The sequence below is a fragment of the Camelus dromedarius genome, chromosome 25 (genome assembly GCF_036321535.1).
Source record: "Camelus dromedarius isolate mCamDro1 chromosome 25, mCamDro1.pat, whole genome shotgun sequence".
NCBI classification, from domain to species: Eukaryota; Metazoa; Chordata; class Mammalia; order Artiodactyla; family Camelidae; genus Camelus; species Camelus dromedarius.
In genome coordinates this window covers 26433992-26452894 of record NC_087460.1, presented here as the reverse complement: position 1 = coordinate 26452894, position 18903 = coordinate 26433992, and positions in this window count along the sequence as shown.

The window sequence follows — 18903 nt, the reverse complement described above, 5'->3', positions numbered from 1 at the left end:
TGAAAGCCGTCCTTCACCTAGCTTGTTGGGAACACAAAGTTTCTTTTCAGTTGCAAACTCCACTGCATACATATATATGGGGAGGTTGTAGCTCCAACTCGGTTTTACAGTGAAAACTGCAGGAACATCAAACCGGCACTAGGAAACAGACTGAGAAACCAGAGTAAAAGTTTCTCCTGCAACCCGTTCCCTTTTTGCTAGAGAACGAACGTCTCTAGACATGCTCAGTTCTGAGAGATAATTGTGTGTGAAAGCCGTCCTTCACATAGATTGTTGGGAACACAAAGTTTCTTTTCAGTTGCAAACTCCACTCCATACATATATATGGGGAGTTTCTAGCTCCAACACGGTTTTACAGTGAAAACTGCAGGAACATCAAACCGGCACTAGGAAACAGACTGAGAAACCAGAGTAAAAGTTTCTCCTGCAACCCGTTATCTTTTTGCTAGAGAACGAACGTCTCTAGACATGCTCAGTTCTGAGAGATAAGTGTGTGTTAGAGCCGTCCTTCACCTAGCTTGTTGGGAACACAAAGTTTCTTTTCAGTTGCAAACTCCACTCCATACATATATATGGGGAAGTACAAGCTGCAACTCGGGTTTACAGTAAAAACTGCAGGAACATCAAACCGGCACTAGGAAACAGAATGAGAAACCAGAGAAAATGTTTCTCCTGCAAACCGTTCCCTTGGTGCTAGTTGAACGAACGTCTCTCCACAAGCTTAGTTCTAAGAGATTAATGTGTGTGAAAGCCGTCCTTCACCAAGCTGGATGGGAACACAAAGTTTCTTATCAGTTGCAAACTTGACTCCATACATATATATGGGGAGGTACTATCTCCAACTCGGTTTTATTGTGAAAACTGCAGGAACATCAAACCGGCACTAGGAAACAGACTGAGAAACGAGAGAAAAAGTTTCCCCTGCAACCCGTTCCCTTTGTGCTAGATGAACGAACGTCTCTCCACATGATCATTTCTGAGAGATAAGTGTGTGTTAAAGCCGTCTTTCACCTAGCTTGTTGGGAACACAAAGTTTCTTTTCAGTTGCAAACTGCACTCCATACATATATATGGGGAGGTACTAGCTCCAAGTCGGTATTACAGTGAAAACTGCAGGAACTTCAAACCGGCACTTGGAAACACACTGAGAAACCAGAGTAAAAGTTACTCCTGCTACCCGTTCCCTTGGTGCTAGATGAACGAAAATCTCTCCACAAGCTTAGTTCTGAGAGATAAGAGTGTGTGAAAGCCGTCCTTCACCTAGCTTGTTGGGAACACAAAGTTTCTTTTCATTTGCAAACACCACTCCATACATATATATGGGGAGGTAGTAGCTCCAACTCGGTTTTCCAGTGAAAACTGCAGGAACTTCAAACCGTCACTAGGAAACAGACTGAGAACCCAGAGTAAAAGTTTCTCCTGCAACCCATTCCCTTAGTGCTAGATGAACGAACATCTCTCCATATGCTCAGTTCTGAGAGATAAGTGTGTTTGAAAGCCGCCCTTCACCTAGCTTGTTGGGAACACAAAGTTTCTTTTCAGATGCAAACTCCACTCCATACATATATCTGGGGTGGTACTAGCTCCAACATTTTTTATAGTGAAAACTGCAGGAACTTCAAACCGTCACTAGGAAACAGACTGATAAACCAGAGTAAAAGTTTCTAGTGCAACCCGTTCCCTTGGTGCTATTTGAACTAAAGTCTCTCCACAAGCTTAGTTCAGAGAGATGAGTGTGTCTGAAAGCCGTCCTTCACCTAGCTGTTTGGGAACACAAAGTTTCTTTTCAGTTGCAAACTCCACTCCATACATATATATTGTTGACGTACTAGCTCCAACTCGGTTTTACAGTGAAAACTGCAGGAACATCAAACCGGCACTAGGAAATGGACTGAGAAACTAGAGTAAAATTTGTCCTGCAACCTGTTCCCTTTGTGCTAAATGTACGAAAGTCTCTCCACATGCTCAGTTCTGAGAGATAAGTGTGTAGGAAAGCCGTCCTTCACCTAGCTTGTTGGGAACACAAAGTTTCTTTTAAGTTGCAAACTCCACTCCATACATATATATGGGGAGGTATAAGCTCCAACTCGGTTTTACAGTGAAAAATGCAGGAACATCAAACCGGAACTAGGAAACAGACTGAGAAACCAGAGTAAAACTTTCTCCTGCAACCCGTTCCCTTTTTGCTAGAGAACGAACGTCTATAGAAATGCTCAGTTCTGAGAGATAAGTGTGTGTGAAAGCCGTCCTTCAACTAGCTTGTTGGGAACACAAAGTTTCTTTTCAGTTGCAAACTCCACTCCATACATATATATGGGGAGTTAGTAGCTCCAACTCGAATTTCAGTGAAAACTGCAGGAACTTCAAACCGGCACTAGGAAACAGACTGAGAAACCAGTAAAATAGTTTCCCCTGCAAACCGTTCCCTTTGTGCTAGATGAACGAAAGTCTCTCCACATGCTCAGTTCTGAGAGATAATTGTGAGTGAAAGCCGTCCTTCACCTAGAATGTTGGGAACACAAAGTTTCTTTTCAGTTGCAAACTCCACTCCATATATATATATGGGGAGGTACAAGCACCAACTCGGTTTTACAGTGAAAACTGCAGGAACTTCAAATCGGCACTAGGAAACAGACTGAGAAACCAGAGTAAAAGTTTCTCCTGCAAACCGTTCCCTTTGTGCTAGATGAACGAACGTCTCTCCACATGCTCAGTTCTGAGGGATAAGGCTGTGTGAAAGCCGTTCTGTAAATATCTTGTTGGGAACACATAGTTTCTTTTCAGTTGCTAACTCCACTCCATACATATATATGGGGAGGTACTAGCTCCAACTCGGTTTTAAAGTGAAAACTGCAGGAACATCAAACCGGCTCTAGGAAACAGACTGAGAAACCAGAATAATAGTTTCCCCTGCAACCCGTTCCTTTTGTGCTAGATGAACGAAAGTCTCTCCTCATGCTCAGTTCTGAGAGATAAGTGTGTGTGAAAGCCGTCCTTCACCTAGCTTGTTGGGAAAACAAATTTTCTTTTCAGTTGCAAACTACACTCCATACATATATATGGGGAGATACTTGCACCAACTTGGTTTTACAGTGAAAAATGCAGGAATTTCAAATCGGCACTAGGAAACAGACTGAGAAACCAGAGTAAAAGTTTCTCCTGCAACCCGTTCCCTTGGTGCTAAGTGAACGAAAGTCTCTCCACATGCTCAGTTCTGAGAGATAGGTGTGAGTGAAAGCCGTCCTTCACCTAGAATGTTGGGAACACAAAGTTTCTTTTCAGTTGCAAACTCCACTCCATAAATATATATGGGGAGGTAAAAGCACCAACTCGTTTTCACAGTGAAAACTGCCGGAACTTCAAACCGGCACTAGGAAACAGACTGAGAAACCAGAGTAAAAGTTTCTCCTGCAAACCGTTCCCTTTGTGCTAGATGAACGAACGTCTCTCCACATGCTCAATTCTGAGGGATAAGGCTGTGTGAAAGCCGTCCTTTACCTATCTTGTTGGGAATACAAAGTTTCTTTTCAGTTGCTAAGTCCACTCCATACATATATATGGGGAGGTACTAGCTCCAACTCGGTTTTAAAGTGAAAACTGCAGGAACATCAAACCGGCACTAGGAAACAGACTGAGAAAACAGAATAAAAGTTTCCCCTGCAAACCGTTCCTTTTGTGCTAGATGAACGAACGTCTCTCCACATGCTCAGGTTTGAGAGATAAGTGTGTGTGAAAGCCGTCCTTCACCTAGCTTGTTGGGAACACAAAGTTTCTTTTCAGTTGCAAACTCCACTCCATACATATAAAGGGGGAGGTACTAGCTTCAACTCGGTTTTACAGTGAAAACTGCAGGAACTTCAAACCGGCACTAGGAAACAGACTGAGAAACCAGAGTAAAAGTTCCTCCTGCAACCTGTTCCCTTGGTGCTAGGTGAACGAAAGTCTCTCCACATGCTCAGTTCTGAGAGATAAGTGTGAGTGAAAGCCGTCCTTCACCTAGAATGTTGGGAACACAAAGTTTCTTTTCAGTTGCAAACTCCACTCCATATATATATATTGGGAGGTACAAGCACCAACTCGGTTTTACAGTGAAAACTGCAGGAACTTCAAACCGGCACTAGGAAACAGACTGAGAAACCAGAGTAAAAGTTTCTCCTGCAAACCGTTCCCTTTGTGCTAGATGAACGAACGTCTCTCCACATGCTCAGCTCTGAGGGATAAGGCTGTGTGAAAGCCGTTCTGTAACTATCTTGTTGGGAACACATAGTTTCTTTTCAGTTGCTAACTCCACTCCATACATATATATGGGGAGGTACTAGCTCCAACTCGGTTTTAAAGTGAAAACTGCAGGAACATCAAACCGGCACTAGGAAACAGACTGAGAAACCAGTAAAATAGTTTCCCCTGCAACCCGTTCCCTTTGTGCTAGATGAACGAAAGTCTCTCCTCATGCTCAGTTCTGAGAGATAAGTGTGTGTGAAAGCCGTCCTTCACATAGAATGTTGGGAAAACAAATTTTTTTTTCAGTAGCAAACTACACTCCATACATATATATGGGGAGATACTTGCACCAACTTTGTTTTACAGTGAAAAATGCAGGAATTTCAAATCGGCACTAGGAAACAGACTGAGAAACCAGAGTAAAAGTTTCTCATGCAACCCGTTCCCTTGGTGCTAGGTGAACGAAAGTCTCTCCACATGCTCAGTTCTGAGAGATAAGTGTGAGTGAAAGCCGTTCTTCACCTAGAATGTTGGGAACACAAAGTTTCTTTTCAGTGGCCAATTCCACTCCATACATATATATGAGGAGGTACTAGCACCAACCCGGTTTTACAGTGGAAACTGCAGGAATTTCAAACCGGCACTAATAAACAGACTGAGAACCCAGTGTAAAAGTTTCTCCTGCAACCCGTTCCCTTGGTGCTAGATGAATGAACGTCTCTCCACATGCTCTGTTCTGAGAGATAAGTGTGTGTGAAAGCCGTCCTTCACATAGCTTGTTGGGAACACAATGCTTATTTTCATTTCCAAACTCCAATCCATGCATATATATGGGGAGGTACTAGCTCCAAGTCGGTTTTACAGTGAAAACGGCAGGATCTTCAAACCGGCACTTGGAAACAGACTGAGAATCCAGAGTAAAATTTTCTCCTGCAACCCGTTCCCTTGGTGCTAGATGAACGAACGTCTCTCCACATGCTCAGTTCTGAGAGATATGTGTGTGTGAAAGCCGTCCTTCACCGAGCTTGTTGGGAACACAATGCTTATTTTCAGTTGCAACTTCTCTCCATGCATATATAGGGGGAGGTACTAGTTCCAACTCGGTTTTACAGTGAAAATTGCAGGAACTTAAACCCGGCACTAGGAAACAGAATTAGAAACCAGAGTAAAAGTTTCAACTGCAACCCGTTCCCTTGGTGATAAGATGAAGGATCGTCTCTCCACATGCTCTGTTCTGATAGATAATTGTGTGTGAAAGCCGTCCTTCACCAACCTTGTTGTGAAAACAAAGTTTCTTTTAAGTTGCAAACTCCACTCCATACATATATATGGGGAGGTACAAACTCCAACTCGATTTTACAGTGAAAACTTCAGGAACATAAAACAGGCACTAGGAAACAGACTGAGAACCCAGAGTAAAAGTTTCTCCTGCAACCCGTTCCCTTGGTGCTAGATGAACGAACGTCTCTCCACATGCTCAGTTCTGAGAGATAAGTGTGTGTGAAGCCGTCCTTCACCTAGCTTGTTGGGAACACAAAGTTTCTTTTCAGTTGCAAATTCCAGTCCATACATATATATGGGGAGGTAGTAGCTTCAAGTCGGTTTCTAGTGAAAACTGCACGAACTTCAAACCGGCACTAGGAAACAGACTGAGATACCAGAGTAAAATTTTCTCCTGCAACCGGTTCCCTTGGTGCTAGATGAACGAACGTCTCTCCACAAGCTTAGTTCTGAGAGATAAGTGTGTGTGAAAGCCGTCCTTCACCTAGCTTGTTGGGAACACAAAGTTTCTTTTCAGTTGCAAACTCCACTGCATACATATATATGGGGAGGTTGTAGCTCCAACTCGGTTTTACAGTGAAAACTGCAGGAACATCAAACCGGCACTAGGAAACAGACTGAGAAACCAGAGTAAAAGTTTCTCCTGCAACCCGTTCCCTTTTTGCTAGAGAACGAACGTCTCAAGACATGCTCAGTTCTGAGAGATAATTGTGTGTGAAAGCCGTCCTTCACCTAGCTTGTTGGGAACACAAAGTTTCTTTTCAGTTGCAAACTCCACTCCATACATATATATGGGGAGTTACTAGCTCCAACACGGTTTTACAGTGAAAACTGCAGGAACATCAAACCGGCACTAGGAAACAGACTGAGAAACCAGAGTAAAAGTTTCTCCTGCAACCCGCTCCCTTTTTGCTAGAGAACGAACGTCTCTAGACATGCTCAGTTCTGAGAGATAAGTGTGTGTTAAAGCCGTCCTTCACCTAGCTTGTTGGGAACACAAAGTTTCTTTTCAGTTGCAAACTCCACTCCATACATATATATGGGGAAGTACAAGCTGCAACTCGGGTTTACAGTAAAAACTGCAGGAACATCAAACCGGCACTAGGAAACAGACTGAGAAACCAGAGTAAAAGTTTCTAGTGCAACCCGTTCCCTTGGTGCTATTTGAACTAAAGTCTCTCCACAAGCTTAGTTCAGAGAGATGAGTGTGTCTGAAAGCCGTCCTTCACCTAGCTGTTTGGGAACACAAAGTTTCTTTTCAGTTGCAAACTCCACTCCATACATATATATTGTTGATGTACTAGCTCCAACTCGGTTTTACAGTGAAAACTGCAGGAACATCAAACCGGCACTAGGAAATGGACTGAGAAACTAGAGTAAAATTTGTCCTGCAACCTGTTCCCTTTGTGCTAAATGTACGAAAGTCTCTCCACATGCTCAGTTCTGAGAGATAAGTGTGTGTGAAAGCCGTCCTTCAACTAGCTTGTTGGGAACACAAAGTTTCTTTTCAGTTGCAAACTCCACTCCATACATATATATGGGGAGTTAGTAGCTCCAACTCGAATTTCAGTGAAAACTGCAGGAACTTCAAACCCGCACTAGGAAACAGACTGAGAAACCAGTAAAATAGTTTCCCCTGCAAACCGTTCCCTTTGTGCTAGATGAACGAAAGTCTCTCCACATGCTCAGTTCTGAGAGATAAGTGTGAGTGAAAGCCGTCCTTCACCTAGAATGTTGGGAACACAAAGTTTCTTTTCAGTTGCAAACTCCACTCCATATATATATATGGGGAGGTACAAGCACCAACTCGGTTTTACAGTGAAAACTACAGGAACTTCAAACCGGCACTAGGAAACAGACTGAGAAACCAGAGTAAAAGTTTCTCCTGCAAACCGTTCCCTTTGTGCTAGATGAACGAACGTCTCTCCACATGCTCAGTTCTGAGGGATAAGGCTGTGTGAAAGCCGTTCTGTAAATATCTTGTTGGGAACACATAGTTTCTTTTCAGTTGCTAACTCCACTCCATACATATATATGGGGAGGTACTAGCTCCAACTCGGTTTTAAAGTGAAAACTGCAGGAACATCAAACCGGCACTAGGAAACAGACTGAGAAACCAGAATAATAGTTTCCCCTGCAACCCGTTCCTTTTGTGCTAGATGAACGAAAGTCTCTCCTCATGCTCAGTTCTGAGAGATAAGTGTGTGTGAAAGCCTTCCTTCACCTAGCTTGTTGGGAAAACAAATTTTCTTTTCAGTTGCAAACTACACTCCATACATATATATGGGGAGATACTTGCACCAACTTGGTTTTACAGTGAAAAATGCAGGAATTTCAAATCGGCACTAGGAAACAGACTGAGAAACCAGAGTAAAAGTTTCTCCTGCAACCCGTTCCCTTGGTGCTAAGTGAACGAAAGTCTCTCCACATGCTCAGTTCTGAGAGATAAGTGTGAGTGAAAGCCATCCTTCACCTAGAATGTTGGGAACACAAAGTTTCTTTTCAGTTGCAAACTCCACTCCATAAATATATATGGGGAGGTAAAAGCACCAACTCGTTTTCACAGTGAAAACTGCCGGAACTTCAAACCGGCACTAGGAAACAGACTGAGAAACCAGAGTAAAAGTTTCTCCTGCAAACCGTTCCCTTTGTGCTAGATGAACGAACGTCTCTCCACATGCTCAATTCTGAGGGATAAGGCTGTGTGAAAGCCGTCCTTTACCTATCTTGTTTGGAATACAAAGTTTCTTTTCAGTTGCTAAGTCCACTCCATACATATATATGGGGAGGTACTAGCTCCAACTCGGTTTTAAAGTGAAAACTGCAGGAACATCAAACCGGCACTAGGAAACAGACTGAGAAACCAGAATAAAAGTTTCCCCTGCAAACCGTTCCTTTTGTGCTAGATGAACGAACGTCTCTCCACATGCTCAGGTCTGAGAGATAAGTGTGTGTGAAAGCCGTCCTTCACCTAGCTTGTTGGGAACACAAAGTTTCTTTTCAGTTGCAAACTCCACTCCATACATATAAAGGGGGAGGTACTAGCTTCAACTCGGTTTTACAGTGAAAACTGCAGGAACTTCAAACCGGCACTAGGAAACAGACTGAGAAACCAGAGTAAAAGTTCCTCCTGCAACCTGTTCCCTTGGTGCTAGGTGAACGAAAGTCTCTCCACATGCTCAGTTCTGAGAGATAAGTGTGAGTGAAAGCCGTCCTTCACCTAGAATGTTGGGAACACAAAGTTTCTTTTCAGTTGCAAACTCCACTCCATATATATATATGGGGAGGTACAAGCACCAACTCGGTTTTACAGTGAAAACTACAGGAACTTCAAACCGGCACTAGGAAACAGACTGAGAAACCAGAGTAAAAGTTTCTCCTGCAAACCGTTCCCTTTGTGCTAGATGAACGAACGTCTCTCCACATGCTCAGTTCTGAGGGATAAGGCTGTGTGAAAGCCGTTCTGTAAATATCTTGTTGGGAACACATAGTTTCTTTTCAGTTGCTAACTCCACTCCATACATATATATGGGGAGGTACTAGCTCCAACTCGGTTTTAAAGTGAAAACTGCAGGAACATCAAACCGGCACTAGGAAACAGACTGAGAAACCAGAATAATAGTTTCCCCTGCAACCCGTTCCTTTTGTGCTAGATGAACGAAAGTCTCTCCTCATGCTCAGTTCTGAGAGATAAGTGTGTGTGAAAGCCTTCCTTCACCTAGCTTGTTGGGAAAACAAATTTTCTTTTCAGTTGCAAACTACACTCCATACATATATATGGGGAGATACTTGCACCAACTTGGTTTTACAGTGAAAAATGCAGGAATTTCAAATCGGCACTAGGAAACAGACTGAGAAACCAGAGTAAAAGTTTCTCCTGCAACCCGTTCCCTTGGTGCTAAGTGAACGAAAGTCTCTCCACATGCTCAGTTCTGAGAGATAAGTGTGAGTGAAAGCCATCCTTCACCTAGAATGTTGGGAACACAAAGTTTCTTTTCAGTTGCAAACTCCACTCCATAAATATATATGGGGAGGTAAAAGCACCAACTCGTTTTCACAGTGAAAAATGCCGGAACTTCAAACCGGCACTAGGAAACAGACTGAGAAACCAGAGTAAAAGTTTCTCCTGCAAACCGTTCCCTTTGTGCTAGATGAACGAACGTCTCTCCACATGCTCAATTCTGAGGGATAAGGCTGTGTGAAAGCCGTCCTTTACCTATCTTGTTTGGAATACAAAGTTTCTTTTCAGTTGCTAAGTCCACTCCATACATATATATGGGGAGGTACTAGCTCCAACTCGGTTTTAAAGTGAAAACTGCAGGAACATCAAACCGGCACTAGGAAACAGACTGAGAAACCAGAATAAAAGTTTCCCCTGCAAACCGTTCCTTTTGTGCTAGATGAACGAACGTCTCTCCACATGCTCAGGTCTGAGAGATAAGTGTGTGTGAAAGCCGTCCTTCACCTAGCTTGTTGGGAACACAAAGTTTCTTTTCAGTTGCAAACTCCACTCCATACATATAAAGGGGGAGGTACTAGCTTCAACTCGGTTTTACAGTGAAAACTGCAGGAACTTCAAACCGGCACTAGGAAACAGACTGAGAAACCAGAGTAAAAGTTCCTCCTGCAACCTGTTCCCTTGGTGCTAGGTGAACGAAAGTCTCTCCACATGCTCAGTTCTGAGAGATAAGTGTGAGTGAAAGCCGTCCTTCACCTAGAATGTTGGGAACACAAAGTTTCTTTTCAGTTGCAAACTCCACTCCATATATATATATTGGGAGGTACAAGCACCAACTCGGTTTTACAGTGAAAACTGCAGGAACTTCAAACCGGCACTAGGAAACAGACTGAGAAACCAGAGTAAAAGTTTCTCCTGCAAAACGTTCCCTTAGTGCTAGATGAACGAACGTCTCTCCACATGCTCAGCTCTGAGGGATAAGGCTGTGTGAAGGCCGTTCTGTAACTATCTTGTTGGGAACACATAGTTTCTTTTAAGTTGCTAACTCCACTCCATACATATATATGGGGAGGTACTAGCTCCAACTCGGTTTTAAATTGAAAACTGCAGGAACATCAAACCGGCTCTAGGAAACAGACTGAGAAACCAGTAAAATAGTTTCCCCTGCAACCCGTTCCCTTTGTGCTAGATGAACGAAAGTCTCTCCTCATGCTCAGTTCGGAGAGATAAGTGTGTGTGAAAGCCGTCCTTCACCTAGCTTGTTGGGAAAACAAATTTTCTTTTCAGTAGCAAACTACACTCCATACATATATATGGGGAGATACTTGCACCAACTTTGTTTTACAGTGAAAAATGCAGGAATTTCAAATCGGCACTAGGAAACAGACTGAGAAACCAGAGTAAAAGTTTCTCCTGCAACCCGTTCCCTTGGTGCTAGGTGAACGAAATTCTCTCCACATGCTCAGTTCTGAGAGATAAGTGTGAGTGAAAGCCGTCCTTCACCTAGAATGTTGGGAACACAAAGTTTCTTTTAAGTGGCCAATTCCACTCCATACATATATATGAGGAGGTACTAGCACCAACCCGGTTTTACAGTGGAAACTGCAGGAATTTCAAACCGGCACTAATAAACAGACTGAGAACCCAGTGTAAAAGTTTCTCCTGCAACCCGTTCCCTTGGTGCTAGATGAATGAACGTCTCTCCACATGCTCTGTTCTGAGAGATAAGTGTGTGTGAAAGCCGTCCTTCACATAGCTTGTTGGGAACACAATGCTTATTTTCATTTCCAAACTACAATCCATGCATATATATGGGGAGGTACTAGCTCCAAGTCGGTTTTACAGTGAAAACTGCAGGATCTTCAAACCGGCACTTGGAAACAGACTGAGAATCCAGAGTAAAATTTTCTCCTGCAAACCGTTCCCTTGGTGCTAGATAAACGAACGTCTCTCCACATGCTCAGTTCTGAGAGATATGTGTGTGTGAAAGCCGTCCTTCACCGAGCTTGTTGGGAACACAATGCTTATTTTCAGTTGCAACTTCTCTCCATGCATATATAGGGGGAGGTACTAGTTCCAACTCGGTTTTACAGTGAAAATTGCAGGAACTTAAACCCGGCACTAGGAAACAGAATTAGAAACCAGAGTAAAAGTTTCAACTGCAACCCGTTCCCTTGGTGATATGATGAAGGATCGTCTCTCCACATGCTCTGTTCTGATAGATAATTGTGTGTGAAAGCCGTCCTTCACCAACCTTGTTGTGAACACAAAGTTTCTTTTAAGTTGCAAACTCCACTCCATACATATATATGGGGAGGTACAAACTCCAACTCGATTTTACAGTGAAAACTTCAGGAACATAAAACAGGCACTAGGAAACAGACTGAGAACCCAGAGTAAAAGTTTCCCCTGCAACCCGTTCCCTTGGTGCTAGATGAACGAACGTCTCTCCACATGCTCAGTTCTGAGAGATAAGTGTGTGTGAAGCCGTCCTTCACCTAGCTTGTTGGGAACACAAAGTTTCTTTTCAGTTGCAAATTCCAGTCCATACATATATATGGGGAGGTAGTAGCTTCAAGTCGGTTTCTAGTGAAAACTGCACGAATTTCAAACCGGCACTAGGAAACAGACTGAGATACCAGAGTAAAATTTTCTCCTGCAACCGGTTCCCTTGGTGCTAGATGAACGAACGTCTCTCCACAAGCTTAGTTCTGAGAGATAAGTGTGTGTGAAAGCCGTCCTTCACCTAGCTTGTTGGGAACACAAAGTTTCTTTTCAGTTGCAAACTCCACTGCATACATATATATGGGGAGGTTGTAGCTCCAACTCGGTTTTACAGTGAAAACTGCAGGAACATCAAACCGGCACTAGGAAACAGACTGAGAAACCAGAGTAAAAGTTTCTCCTGCAACCCGTTCCCTTTTTGCTAGAGAACGAACGTCTCAAGACATGCTCAGTTCTGAGAGATAATTGTGTGTGAAAGCCGTCCTTCACATAGATTGTTGGGAACACAAAGTTTCTTTTCAGTTGCAAACTCCACTCCATACATATATATGGGGAGTTACTAGCTCCAACACGGTTTTACAGTGAAAACTGCAGGAACATCAAACCGGCACTAGGAAACAGACTGAGAAACCAGAGTAAAAGTTTCTCCTGCAACCCGCTCCCTTTTTGCTAGAGAACGAACGTCTCTAGACATGCTCAGTTCTGAGAGATAAGTGTGTGTTAAAGCCGTCCTTCACCTAGCTTGTTGGGAACACAAAGTTTCTTTTCAGTTGCAAACTCCACTCCTTACATATATATGGGGAAGTACAAGCTGCAACTCGGGTTTACAGTAAAAACTGCAGGAACATCAAACCGGCACTAGGAAACAGACTGAGAAACCAGAGAAAATGTTTCTCCTGCAAACCGTTCCCTTGGTGCTAGTTGAACGAACGTCTCTCCACAAGCTTAGTTCTAAGAGATTAATGTGTGTGAAAGCCGTCCTTCAACAAGCTTGTTGGGAACACAAAGTTTCTTTTCAGTTGCAAACTTGACTCCATACATATATATGGGGAGGTACTATCTCCAACTCGGTTTTATTGTGAAAACTGCAGGAACATCAAACCGGCACTAGGAAACAGACTGAGAAACGAGAGTAAAAGTTTCCCCTGCAACCCGTTCCCTTTGTGCTAGATGAACGAACGTCTCTCCACATGATCATTTCTGAGAGATAAGTGTGTGTTAAAGCCGTCTTTCACCTAGCTTGTTGGGAACACAAAGTTTCTTTTCAGTTGCAAACTGCACTCCTTACATATATATGGGGAGGTACTAGCTCCAAGTCGGTTTTACAGTGAAAACTGCAGGAACTTCAAACCGGCACTAGGAAACACACTGAGAAACCAGAGTAAAAGTTACTCCTGCTACCCGTTCCCTTGGTGCTAGATGAACGAAAATCTCTCCACAAGCTTAGTTCTGAGAGATAAGAGTGTGTGAAAGCCGTCCTTCACCTAGCTTGTTGGGAACACAAAGTTTCTTTTCATTTGCAAACACCACTCCATACATATATATGGGGAGGTAGTAGCTCCAACTCGGTTTTCCAGTGAAAACTGCAGGAACTTCAAACCGTCACTAGGAAACAGACTGAGAACCCAGAGTAAAAGTTTCTCCTGCAACCCATTCCCTTAGTGCTAGATGAACGAACATCTCTCCATATGCTCAGTTCTGAGAGATAAGTGTGTTTGAAAGCCGCCCTTCACCTAGCTTGTTGGGAACACAAAGTTTCTTTTCAGATGCAAACTCCACTCCATACATATATCTGGGGTGGTACTAGCTCCAACATTTTTTATAGTGAAAACTGCAGGAACTTCAAACCGTCACTAGGAAACAGACTGATAAACCAGAGTAAAAGTTTCTAGTGCAACCCGTTCCCTTGGTGCTATTTGAACTAAAGTCTCTCCACAAGCTTAGTTCAGAGAGATGAGTGTGTCTGAAAGCCGTCCTTCACCTAGCTGTTTGGGAACACAAAGTTTCTTTTCAGTTGCAAACTCCACTCCATACATATATATTGTTGACGTACTAGCTCCAACTCGGTTTTACAGTGAAAACTGCAGGAACATCAAAACGGCACTAGGAAATGGACTGAGAAACTAGAGTAAAATTTGTCCTGCAACCTGTTCCCTTTGTGCTAAATGTACGAAAGTCTCTCCACATGCTCAGTTCTGAGAGATAAGTGTGTAGGAAAGCCGTCCTTCACCTAGCTTGTTGGGAACACAAAGTTTCTTTTAAGTTGCAAACTCCACTCCATACATATATATGGGGAGGTATAAGCTCCAACTCGGTTTTACAGTGAAAAATGCAGGAACATCAAACCGGAACTAGGAAACAGACTGAGAAACCAGAGTAAAACTTTCTCCTGCAACCCGTTCCCTTTTTGCTAGAGAACGAACGTCTATAGAAATGCTCAGTTCTGAGAGATAAGTGTGTGTGAAAGCCGTCCTTCAACTAGCTTGTTGGGAACACAAAGTTTCTTTTCAGTTGCAAACTCCACTCCATACATATATATGGGGAGTTAGTAGCTCCAACTCGAATTTCAGTGAAAACTGCAGGAATTTCAAACCGGCACTAGGAAACAGACTGAGAAACCAGTAAAATAGTTTCCCCTGCAAACCGTTCCCTTTGTGCTAGATGAACGAAAGTCTCTCCACATGCTCAGTTCTGAGAGATAAGTGTGAGTGAAAGCCGTCCTTCACCTAGAATGTTGGGAACACAAAGTTTCTTTTCAGTTGCAAACTCCACTCCATATATATATATGGGGAGGTACAAGCACCAACTCGGTTTTACAGTGAAAACTGCAGGAACTTCAAACCGGCACTAGGAAACAGACTGAGAAACCAGAGTAAAAGTTTCTCCTGCAAACCGTTCCCTTTGTGCTAGATGAACGAACGTCTCTCCACATGCTCAGTTCTGAGGGATAAGGCTGTGTGAAAGCCGTCCTTTACCTATCTTGTTGGGAATACAAAGTTTCTTTTCAGTTGCTAAGTCCACTCCATACATATATATGGGGAGGTACTAGCTCCAACTCGGTTTTAAAGTGAAAACTGCAGGAACATCAAACCGGCACTAGGAAACAGACTGAGAAACCAGAATAAAAGTTTCCCCTGCAAACCGTTCCTTTGTGCTAGATGAACGAACGTCTCTCCACATGCTCAGGTCTGAGAGATAAGTGTGTGTGAAAGCCGTCCTTCACCTAGCTTGTTGGGAACACAAAGTTTCTTTTCAGTTGCAAACTCCACTCCATACATATAAAGGGGGAGGTACTAGCTTCAACTCGGTTTTACAGTGAAAACTGCAGGAACTTCAAACCGGCACTAGGAAACAGACTGAGAAACCAGAGTAAAAGTTCCTCCTGCAACCTGTTCCCTTGGTGCTAGGTGAACGAAAGTCTCTCCACATGCTCAGTTCTGAGAGATAAGTGTGAGTGAAAGCCGTCCTTCACCTAGAATGTTGGGAACACAAAGTTTCTTTTCAGTTGCAAACTCCACTCCATATATATATATTGGGAGGTACAAGCACCAACTCGGTTTTACAGTGAAAACTGCAGGAACTTCAAACCGGCACTAGGAAACAGACTGAGAATCCAGAGTAAAAGTTTCTCCTGCAAACCGTTCCCTTTGTGCTAGATGAACGAACGTCTCTCCACATGCTCAGTTCTGAGGGATAAGGCTGTGTGAAAGCCGTTCTGTAACTATCTTGTTGGGAACACATAGTTTCTTTTCAGTTGCTAAATCCACTCCATACATATATATGGGGAGGTACTAGCTCCAACTCGGTTTTAAAGTGAAAACTGCAGGAACATCAAACCGGCACTAGAAAACAGACTGAGAAACCAGTAAAATAGTTTCCCCTGCAACCCGTTCCCTTTGTGCTAGATGAACGAAAGTCTCTCCTCATGCTCAGTTCTGAGAGATAAGTGTGTGTGAAAGCCGTCCTTCACCTAGCTTGTTGGGAAAACAAATTTTCTTTTCAGTTGCAAACTACACTCCATACATATATATGGGGAGATACTTGCACCAACTTGGTTTTACAGTGAAAAATGCAGGAATTTCAAATCGGCACTAGGAAACAGACTGAGAAACCAGAGTAAAAGTTTCTCCTGCAACCCGTTCCCTTGGTGCTAGGTGAACGAAAGTCTCTCCACATGCTCAGTTCTGAGAGATAAGTGTGAGTGAAAGCCGTCCTTCACCTAGAATGTTGGGAACACAAAGTTTCTTTTCAGTTGCAAACTCCACTCCATAAATATATATGGGGAGGTACAAGCACCAACTCGTTTTCACAGTGAAAACTGCAGGAAATTCAAACCGGCACTAGGAAACAGACTGAGAAACCAGAGTAATAGTTTCTCCTGCAACCCGTTCCCCTGGTGCTAGATGAACGAACTTCTCACCACATGCTCAGTTCTGAGAGATAAGTGTGTGTGAAAGCCGTACTTCAACTAGAATGTTGGGAACACATAGTTTCTTTTCAGTGGCCAATTCCACTCCATACATATATATGAGGAGGTACTAGCACCAACCCGGTTTTACAGTGGAAACTGCAGGAATTTCAAACCGGCACTAATAAACAGACTGAGAACCCAGTGTAAAAGTTTCTCCTGCAAATCGTTCCCTTGGTGCTAGATGAATGAACGTCTCTCCACATGCTCTTTTCTGAGAGATAAGTGTGTGTGAAAGCCGTCCTTCACATAGCTTGTTGGGAACACAATGCTTATTTTCAGTTCCAAACTCCAATCCATGCATATATATGGGGAGGTACTAGCTACAAGTCGGTTTTACAGTGAAAACTGCAGGATCTTCAAACCGGCACTAGGAAACAGACTGAGAATCCAGAGTAAAATTTTCTCCTGCAACCCGTTCCCTTGGTGCTAGATGAACGAACGTCTCTCCACATGCTCAGTTCTGAGAGATATGTGTGTGTGAAAGCCGTCCTTCACCGAGCTTGTTGGGAACACAATGCTTATTTTCAGTTGCAACTTCTCTCCATGCATATATAGGGGGAGGTACAAGTTCCAACTCGGTTTTACAGTGAAAATTGCAGGAACTTAAACCTGGCACAAGGAAACAGACTTAGAAACCAGAGTAAAAGTTTCAACTGCAACCCGTTCCCTTGGTGATAAGATGAAGGATCGTCTCTCCACATGCTCTGTTCTGATAGATAATTGTGTGTGAAAGCCGTCCTTCACCAACCTTGTTGTGAACACAAAGTTTCTTTTAAGTTGCAAACTCCACTCCATACATATATATGGGGAGGTACAAACTCCAACTCGATTTTACAGTGAAAACTTCAGGAACATAAAACAGGCACTAGGAAACAGACTGAGAACCCAGAGTAAAAGTTTCTCCTGCAACCCGTTCCCTTGGTGCTAGATGAACGAACGTCTCTCCACATGCTCAGTTCTGAGAGATAAGTGTGTGTGAAGCCGTCCTTCACCTAGCTTGTTGGGAACACAAAGTTTCTTTTCAGTTACAAATTCCAGTCCATACATATATATGGGGAGGTAGTAGCTTCAAGTCGGTTTCTAGTGAAAACTGCACGAACTTCAAACCGGCACTAGGAAACAGACTGAGATACCAGAGTAAAATTTTCTCCTGCAACCGGTTCCCTTGGTGCTAGATGAACGAACGTCTCTCCACAAGCTTAGTTCTGAGAGATAAGTGTGTGTGAAAGCCGTCCTTCACCTAGCTTGTTGGGAACACAAAGTTTCTTTTCAGTTGCAAACTCCACTGCATACATATATATGGGGAGGTTGTAGCTCCAACTCGGTTTTACAGTGAAAACTGCAGGAACATCAAACCGGCACTAGGAAACAGACTGAGAAACCAGAGTAAAAGTTTCTCCTGCAACCCGTTCAATTTTTGCTAGAGAACGAACGTCTCTAGACATGCTCAGTTCTGAGAGATAATTGTGTGTGAAAGCCGTCCTTCACATAGATTGTTGGGAACACAAAGTTTCTTTTCAGTTGCAAACTCCACTCCATACATATATATGGGGAGTTACTAGCTCCAACACGGTTTTACAGTGAAAACTGCAGGAACATCAAACCGGCACTAGGAAACAGACTGAGAAACCAGAGAAAATGTTTCTCCTGCAAACCGTTCCATTGGTGCTAGTTGAACGAACGTCTCCCCACAAGCGTAGTTCTAAGAGATTAATGTGTGTGAAAGCCGTCCTTCACCAAGCTTGTTGGGAACACAAAGTTTCTTTTCAGTTGCAAACTTGACTCCATACATATATATGAGGAGGTACTATCTCCAACTCGGTTTTATTGTGAAAACTGCAGGAACATCAAACCGGCACTAGGAAACAGACTGAGAAACGAGAGTAAAAGTTTCCCCTGCAACCCGTTCCCTTTGTGCTAGATGAACGAACGTCTCTCCACATGATCATTTCTGAGAGATAAGTGTGTGTTAAAGCCGTCTTTCACCTAGCTTGTTGGGAACACAAAGTTTCTTTTCAGTTGCAAACTGCACTCCATACATATATATGGGGAGGTACTAGCTCCAAGTCGGTTTTACAGTGAAAACTGCAGGAACTTCAAACCGGCACTAGGAAACACACTGAGAAACGAGAGTAAAAGTTACTCCTGCTACCCGTTCCCTTGGTGCTAGATGAACGAAAATCTCTCCACAAGCTTAGTTCTGAGAGATAAGAGTGTGTGAAAGCCGTCCTTCACCTAGCTTGTTGGGAACACAAAGTTTCTTTTCATTTGCAAACACCACTCCATACATATATATGGGGAGGTAGTAGCTCCAACTCGGTTTTCCAGTGAAAACTGCAGGAACTTCAAGCCGTCACTAGGAAACAGACTGATAAACCAGAGTAAAAGTTTCTAGTGCAACCCGTTCCCTTGGTGGTATTTGAACTAAAGTCTCTCCACAAGCTTAGTTCAGAGAGATGAGTGTGTC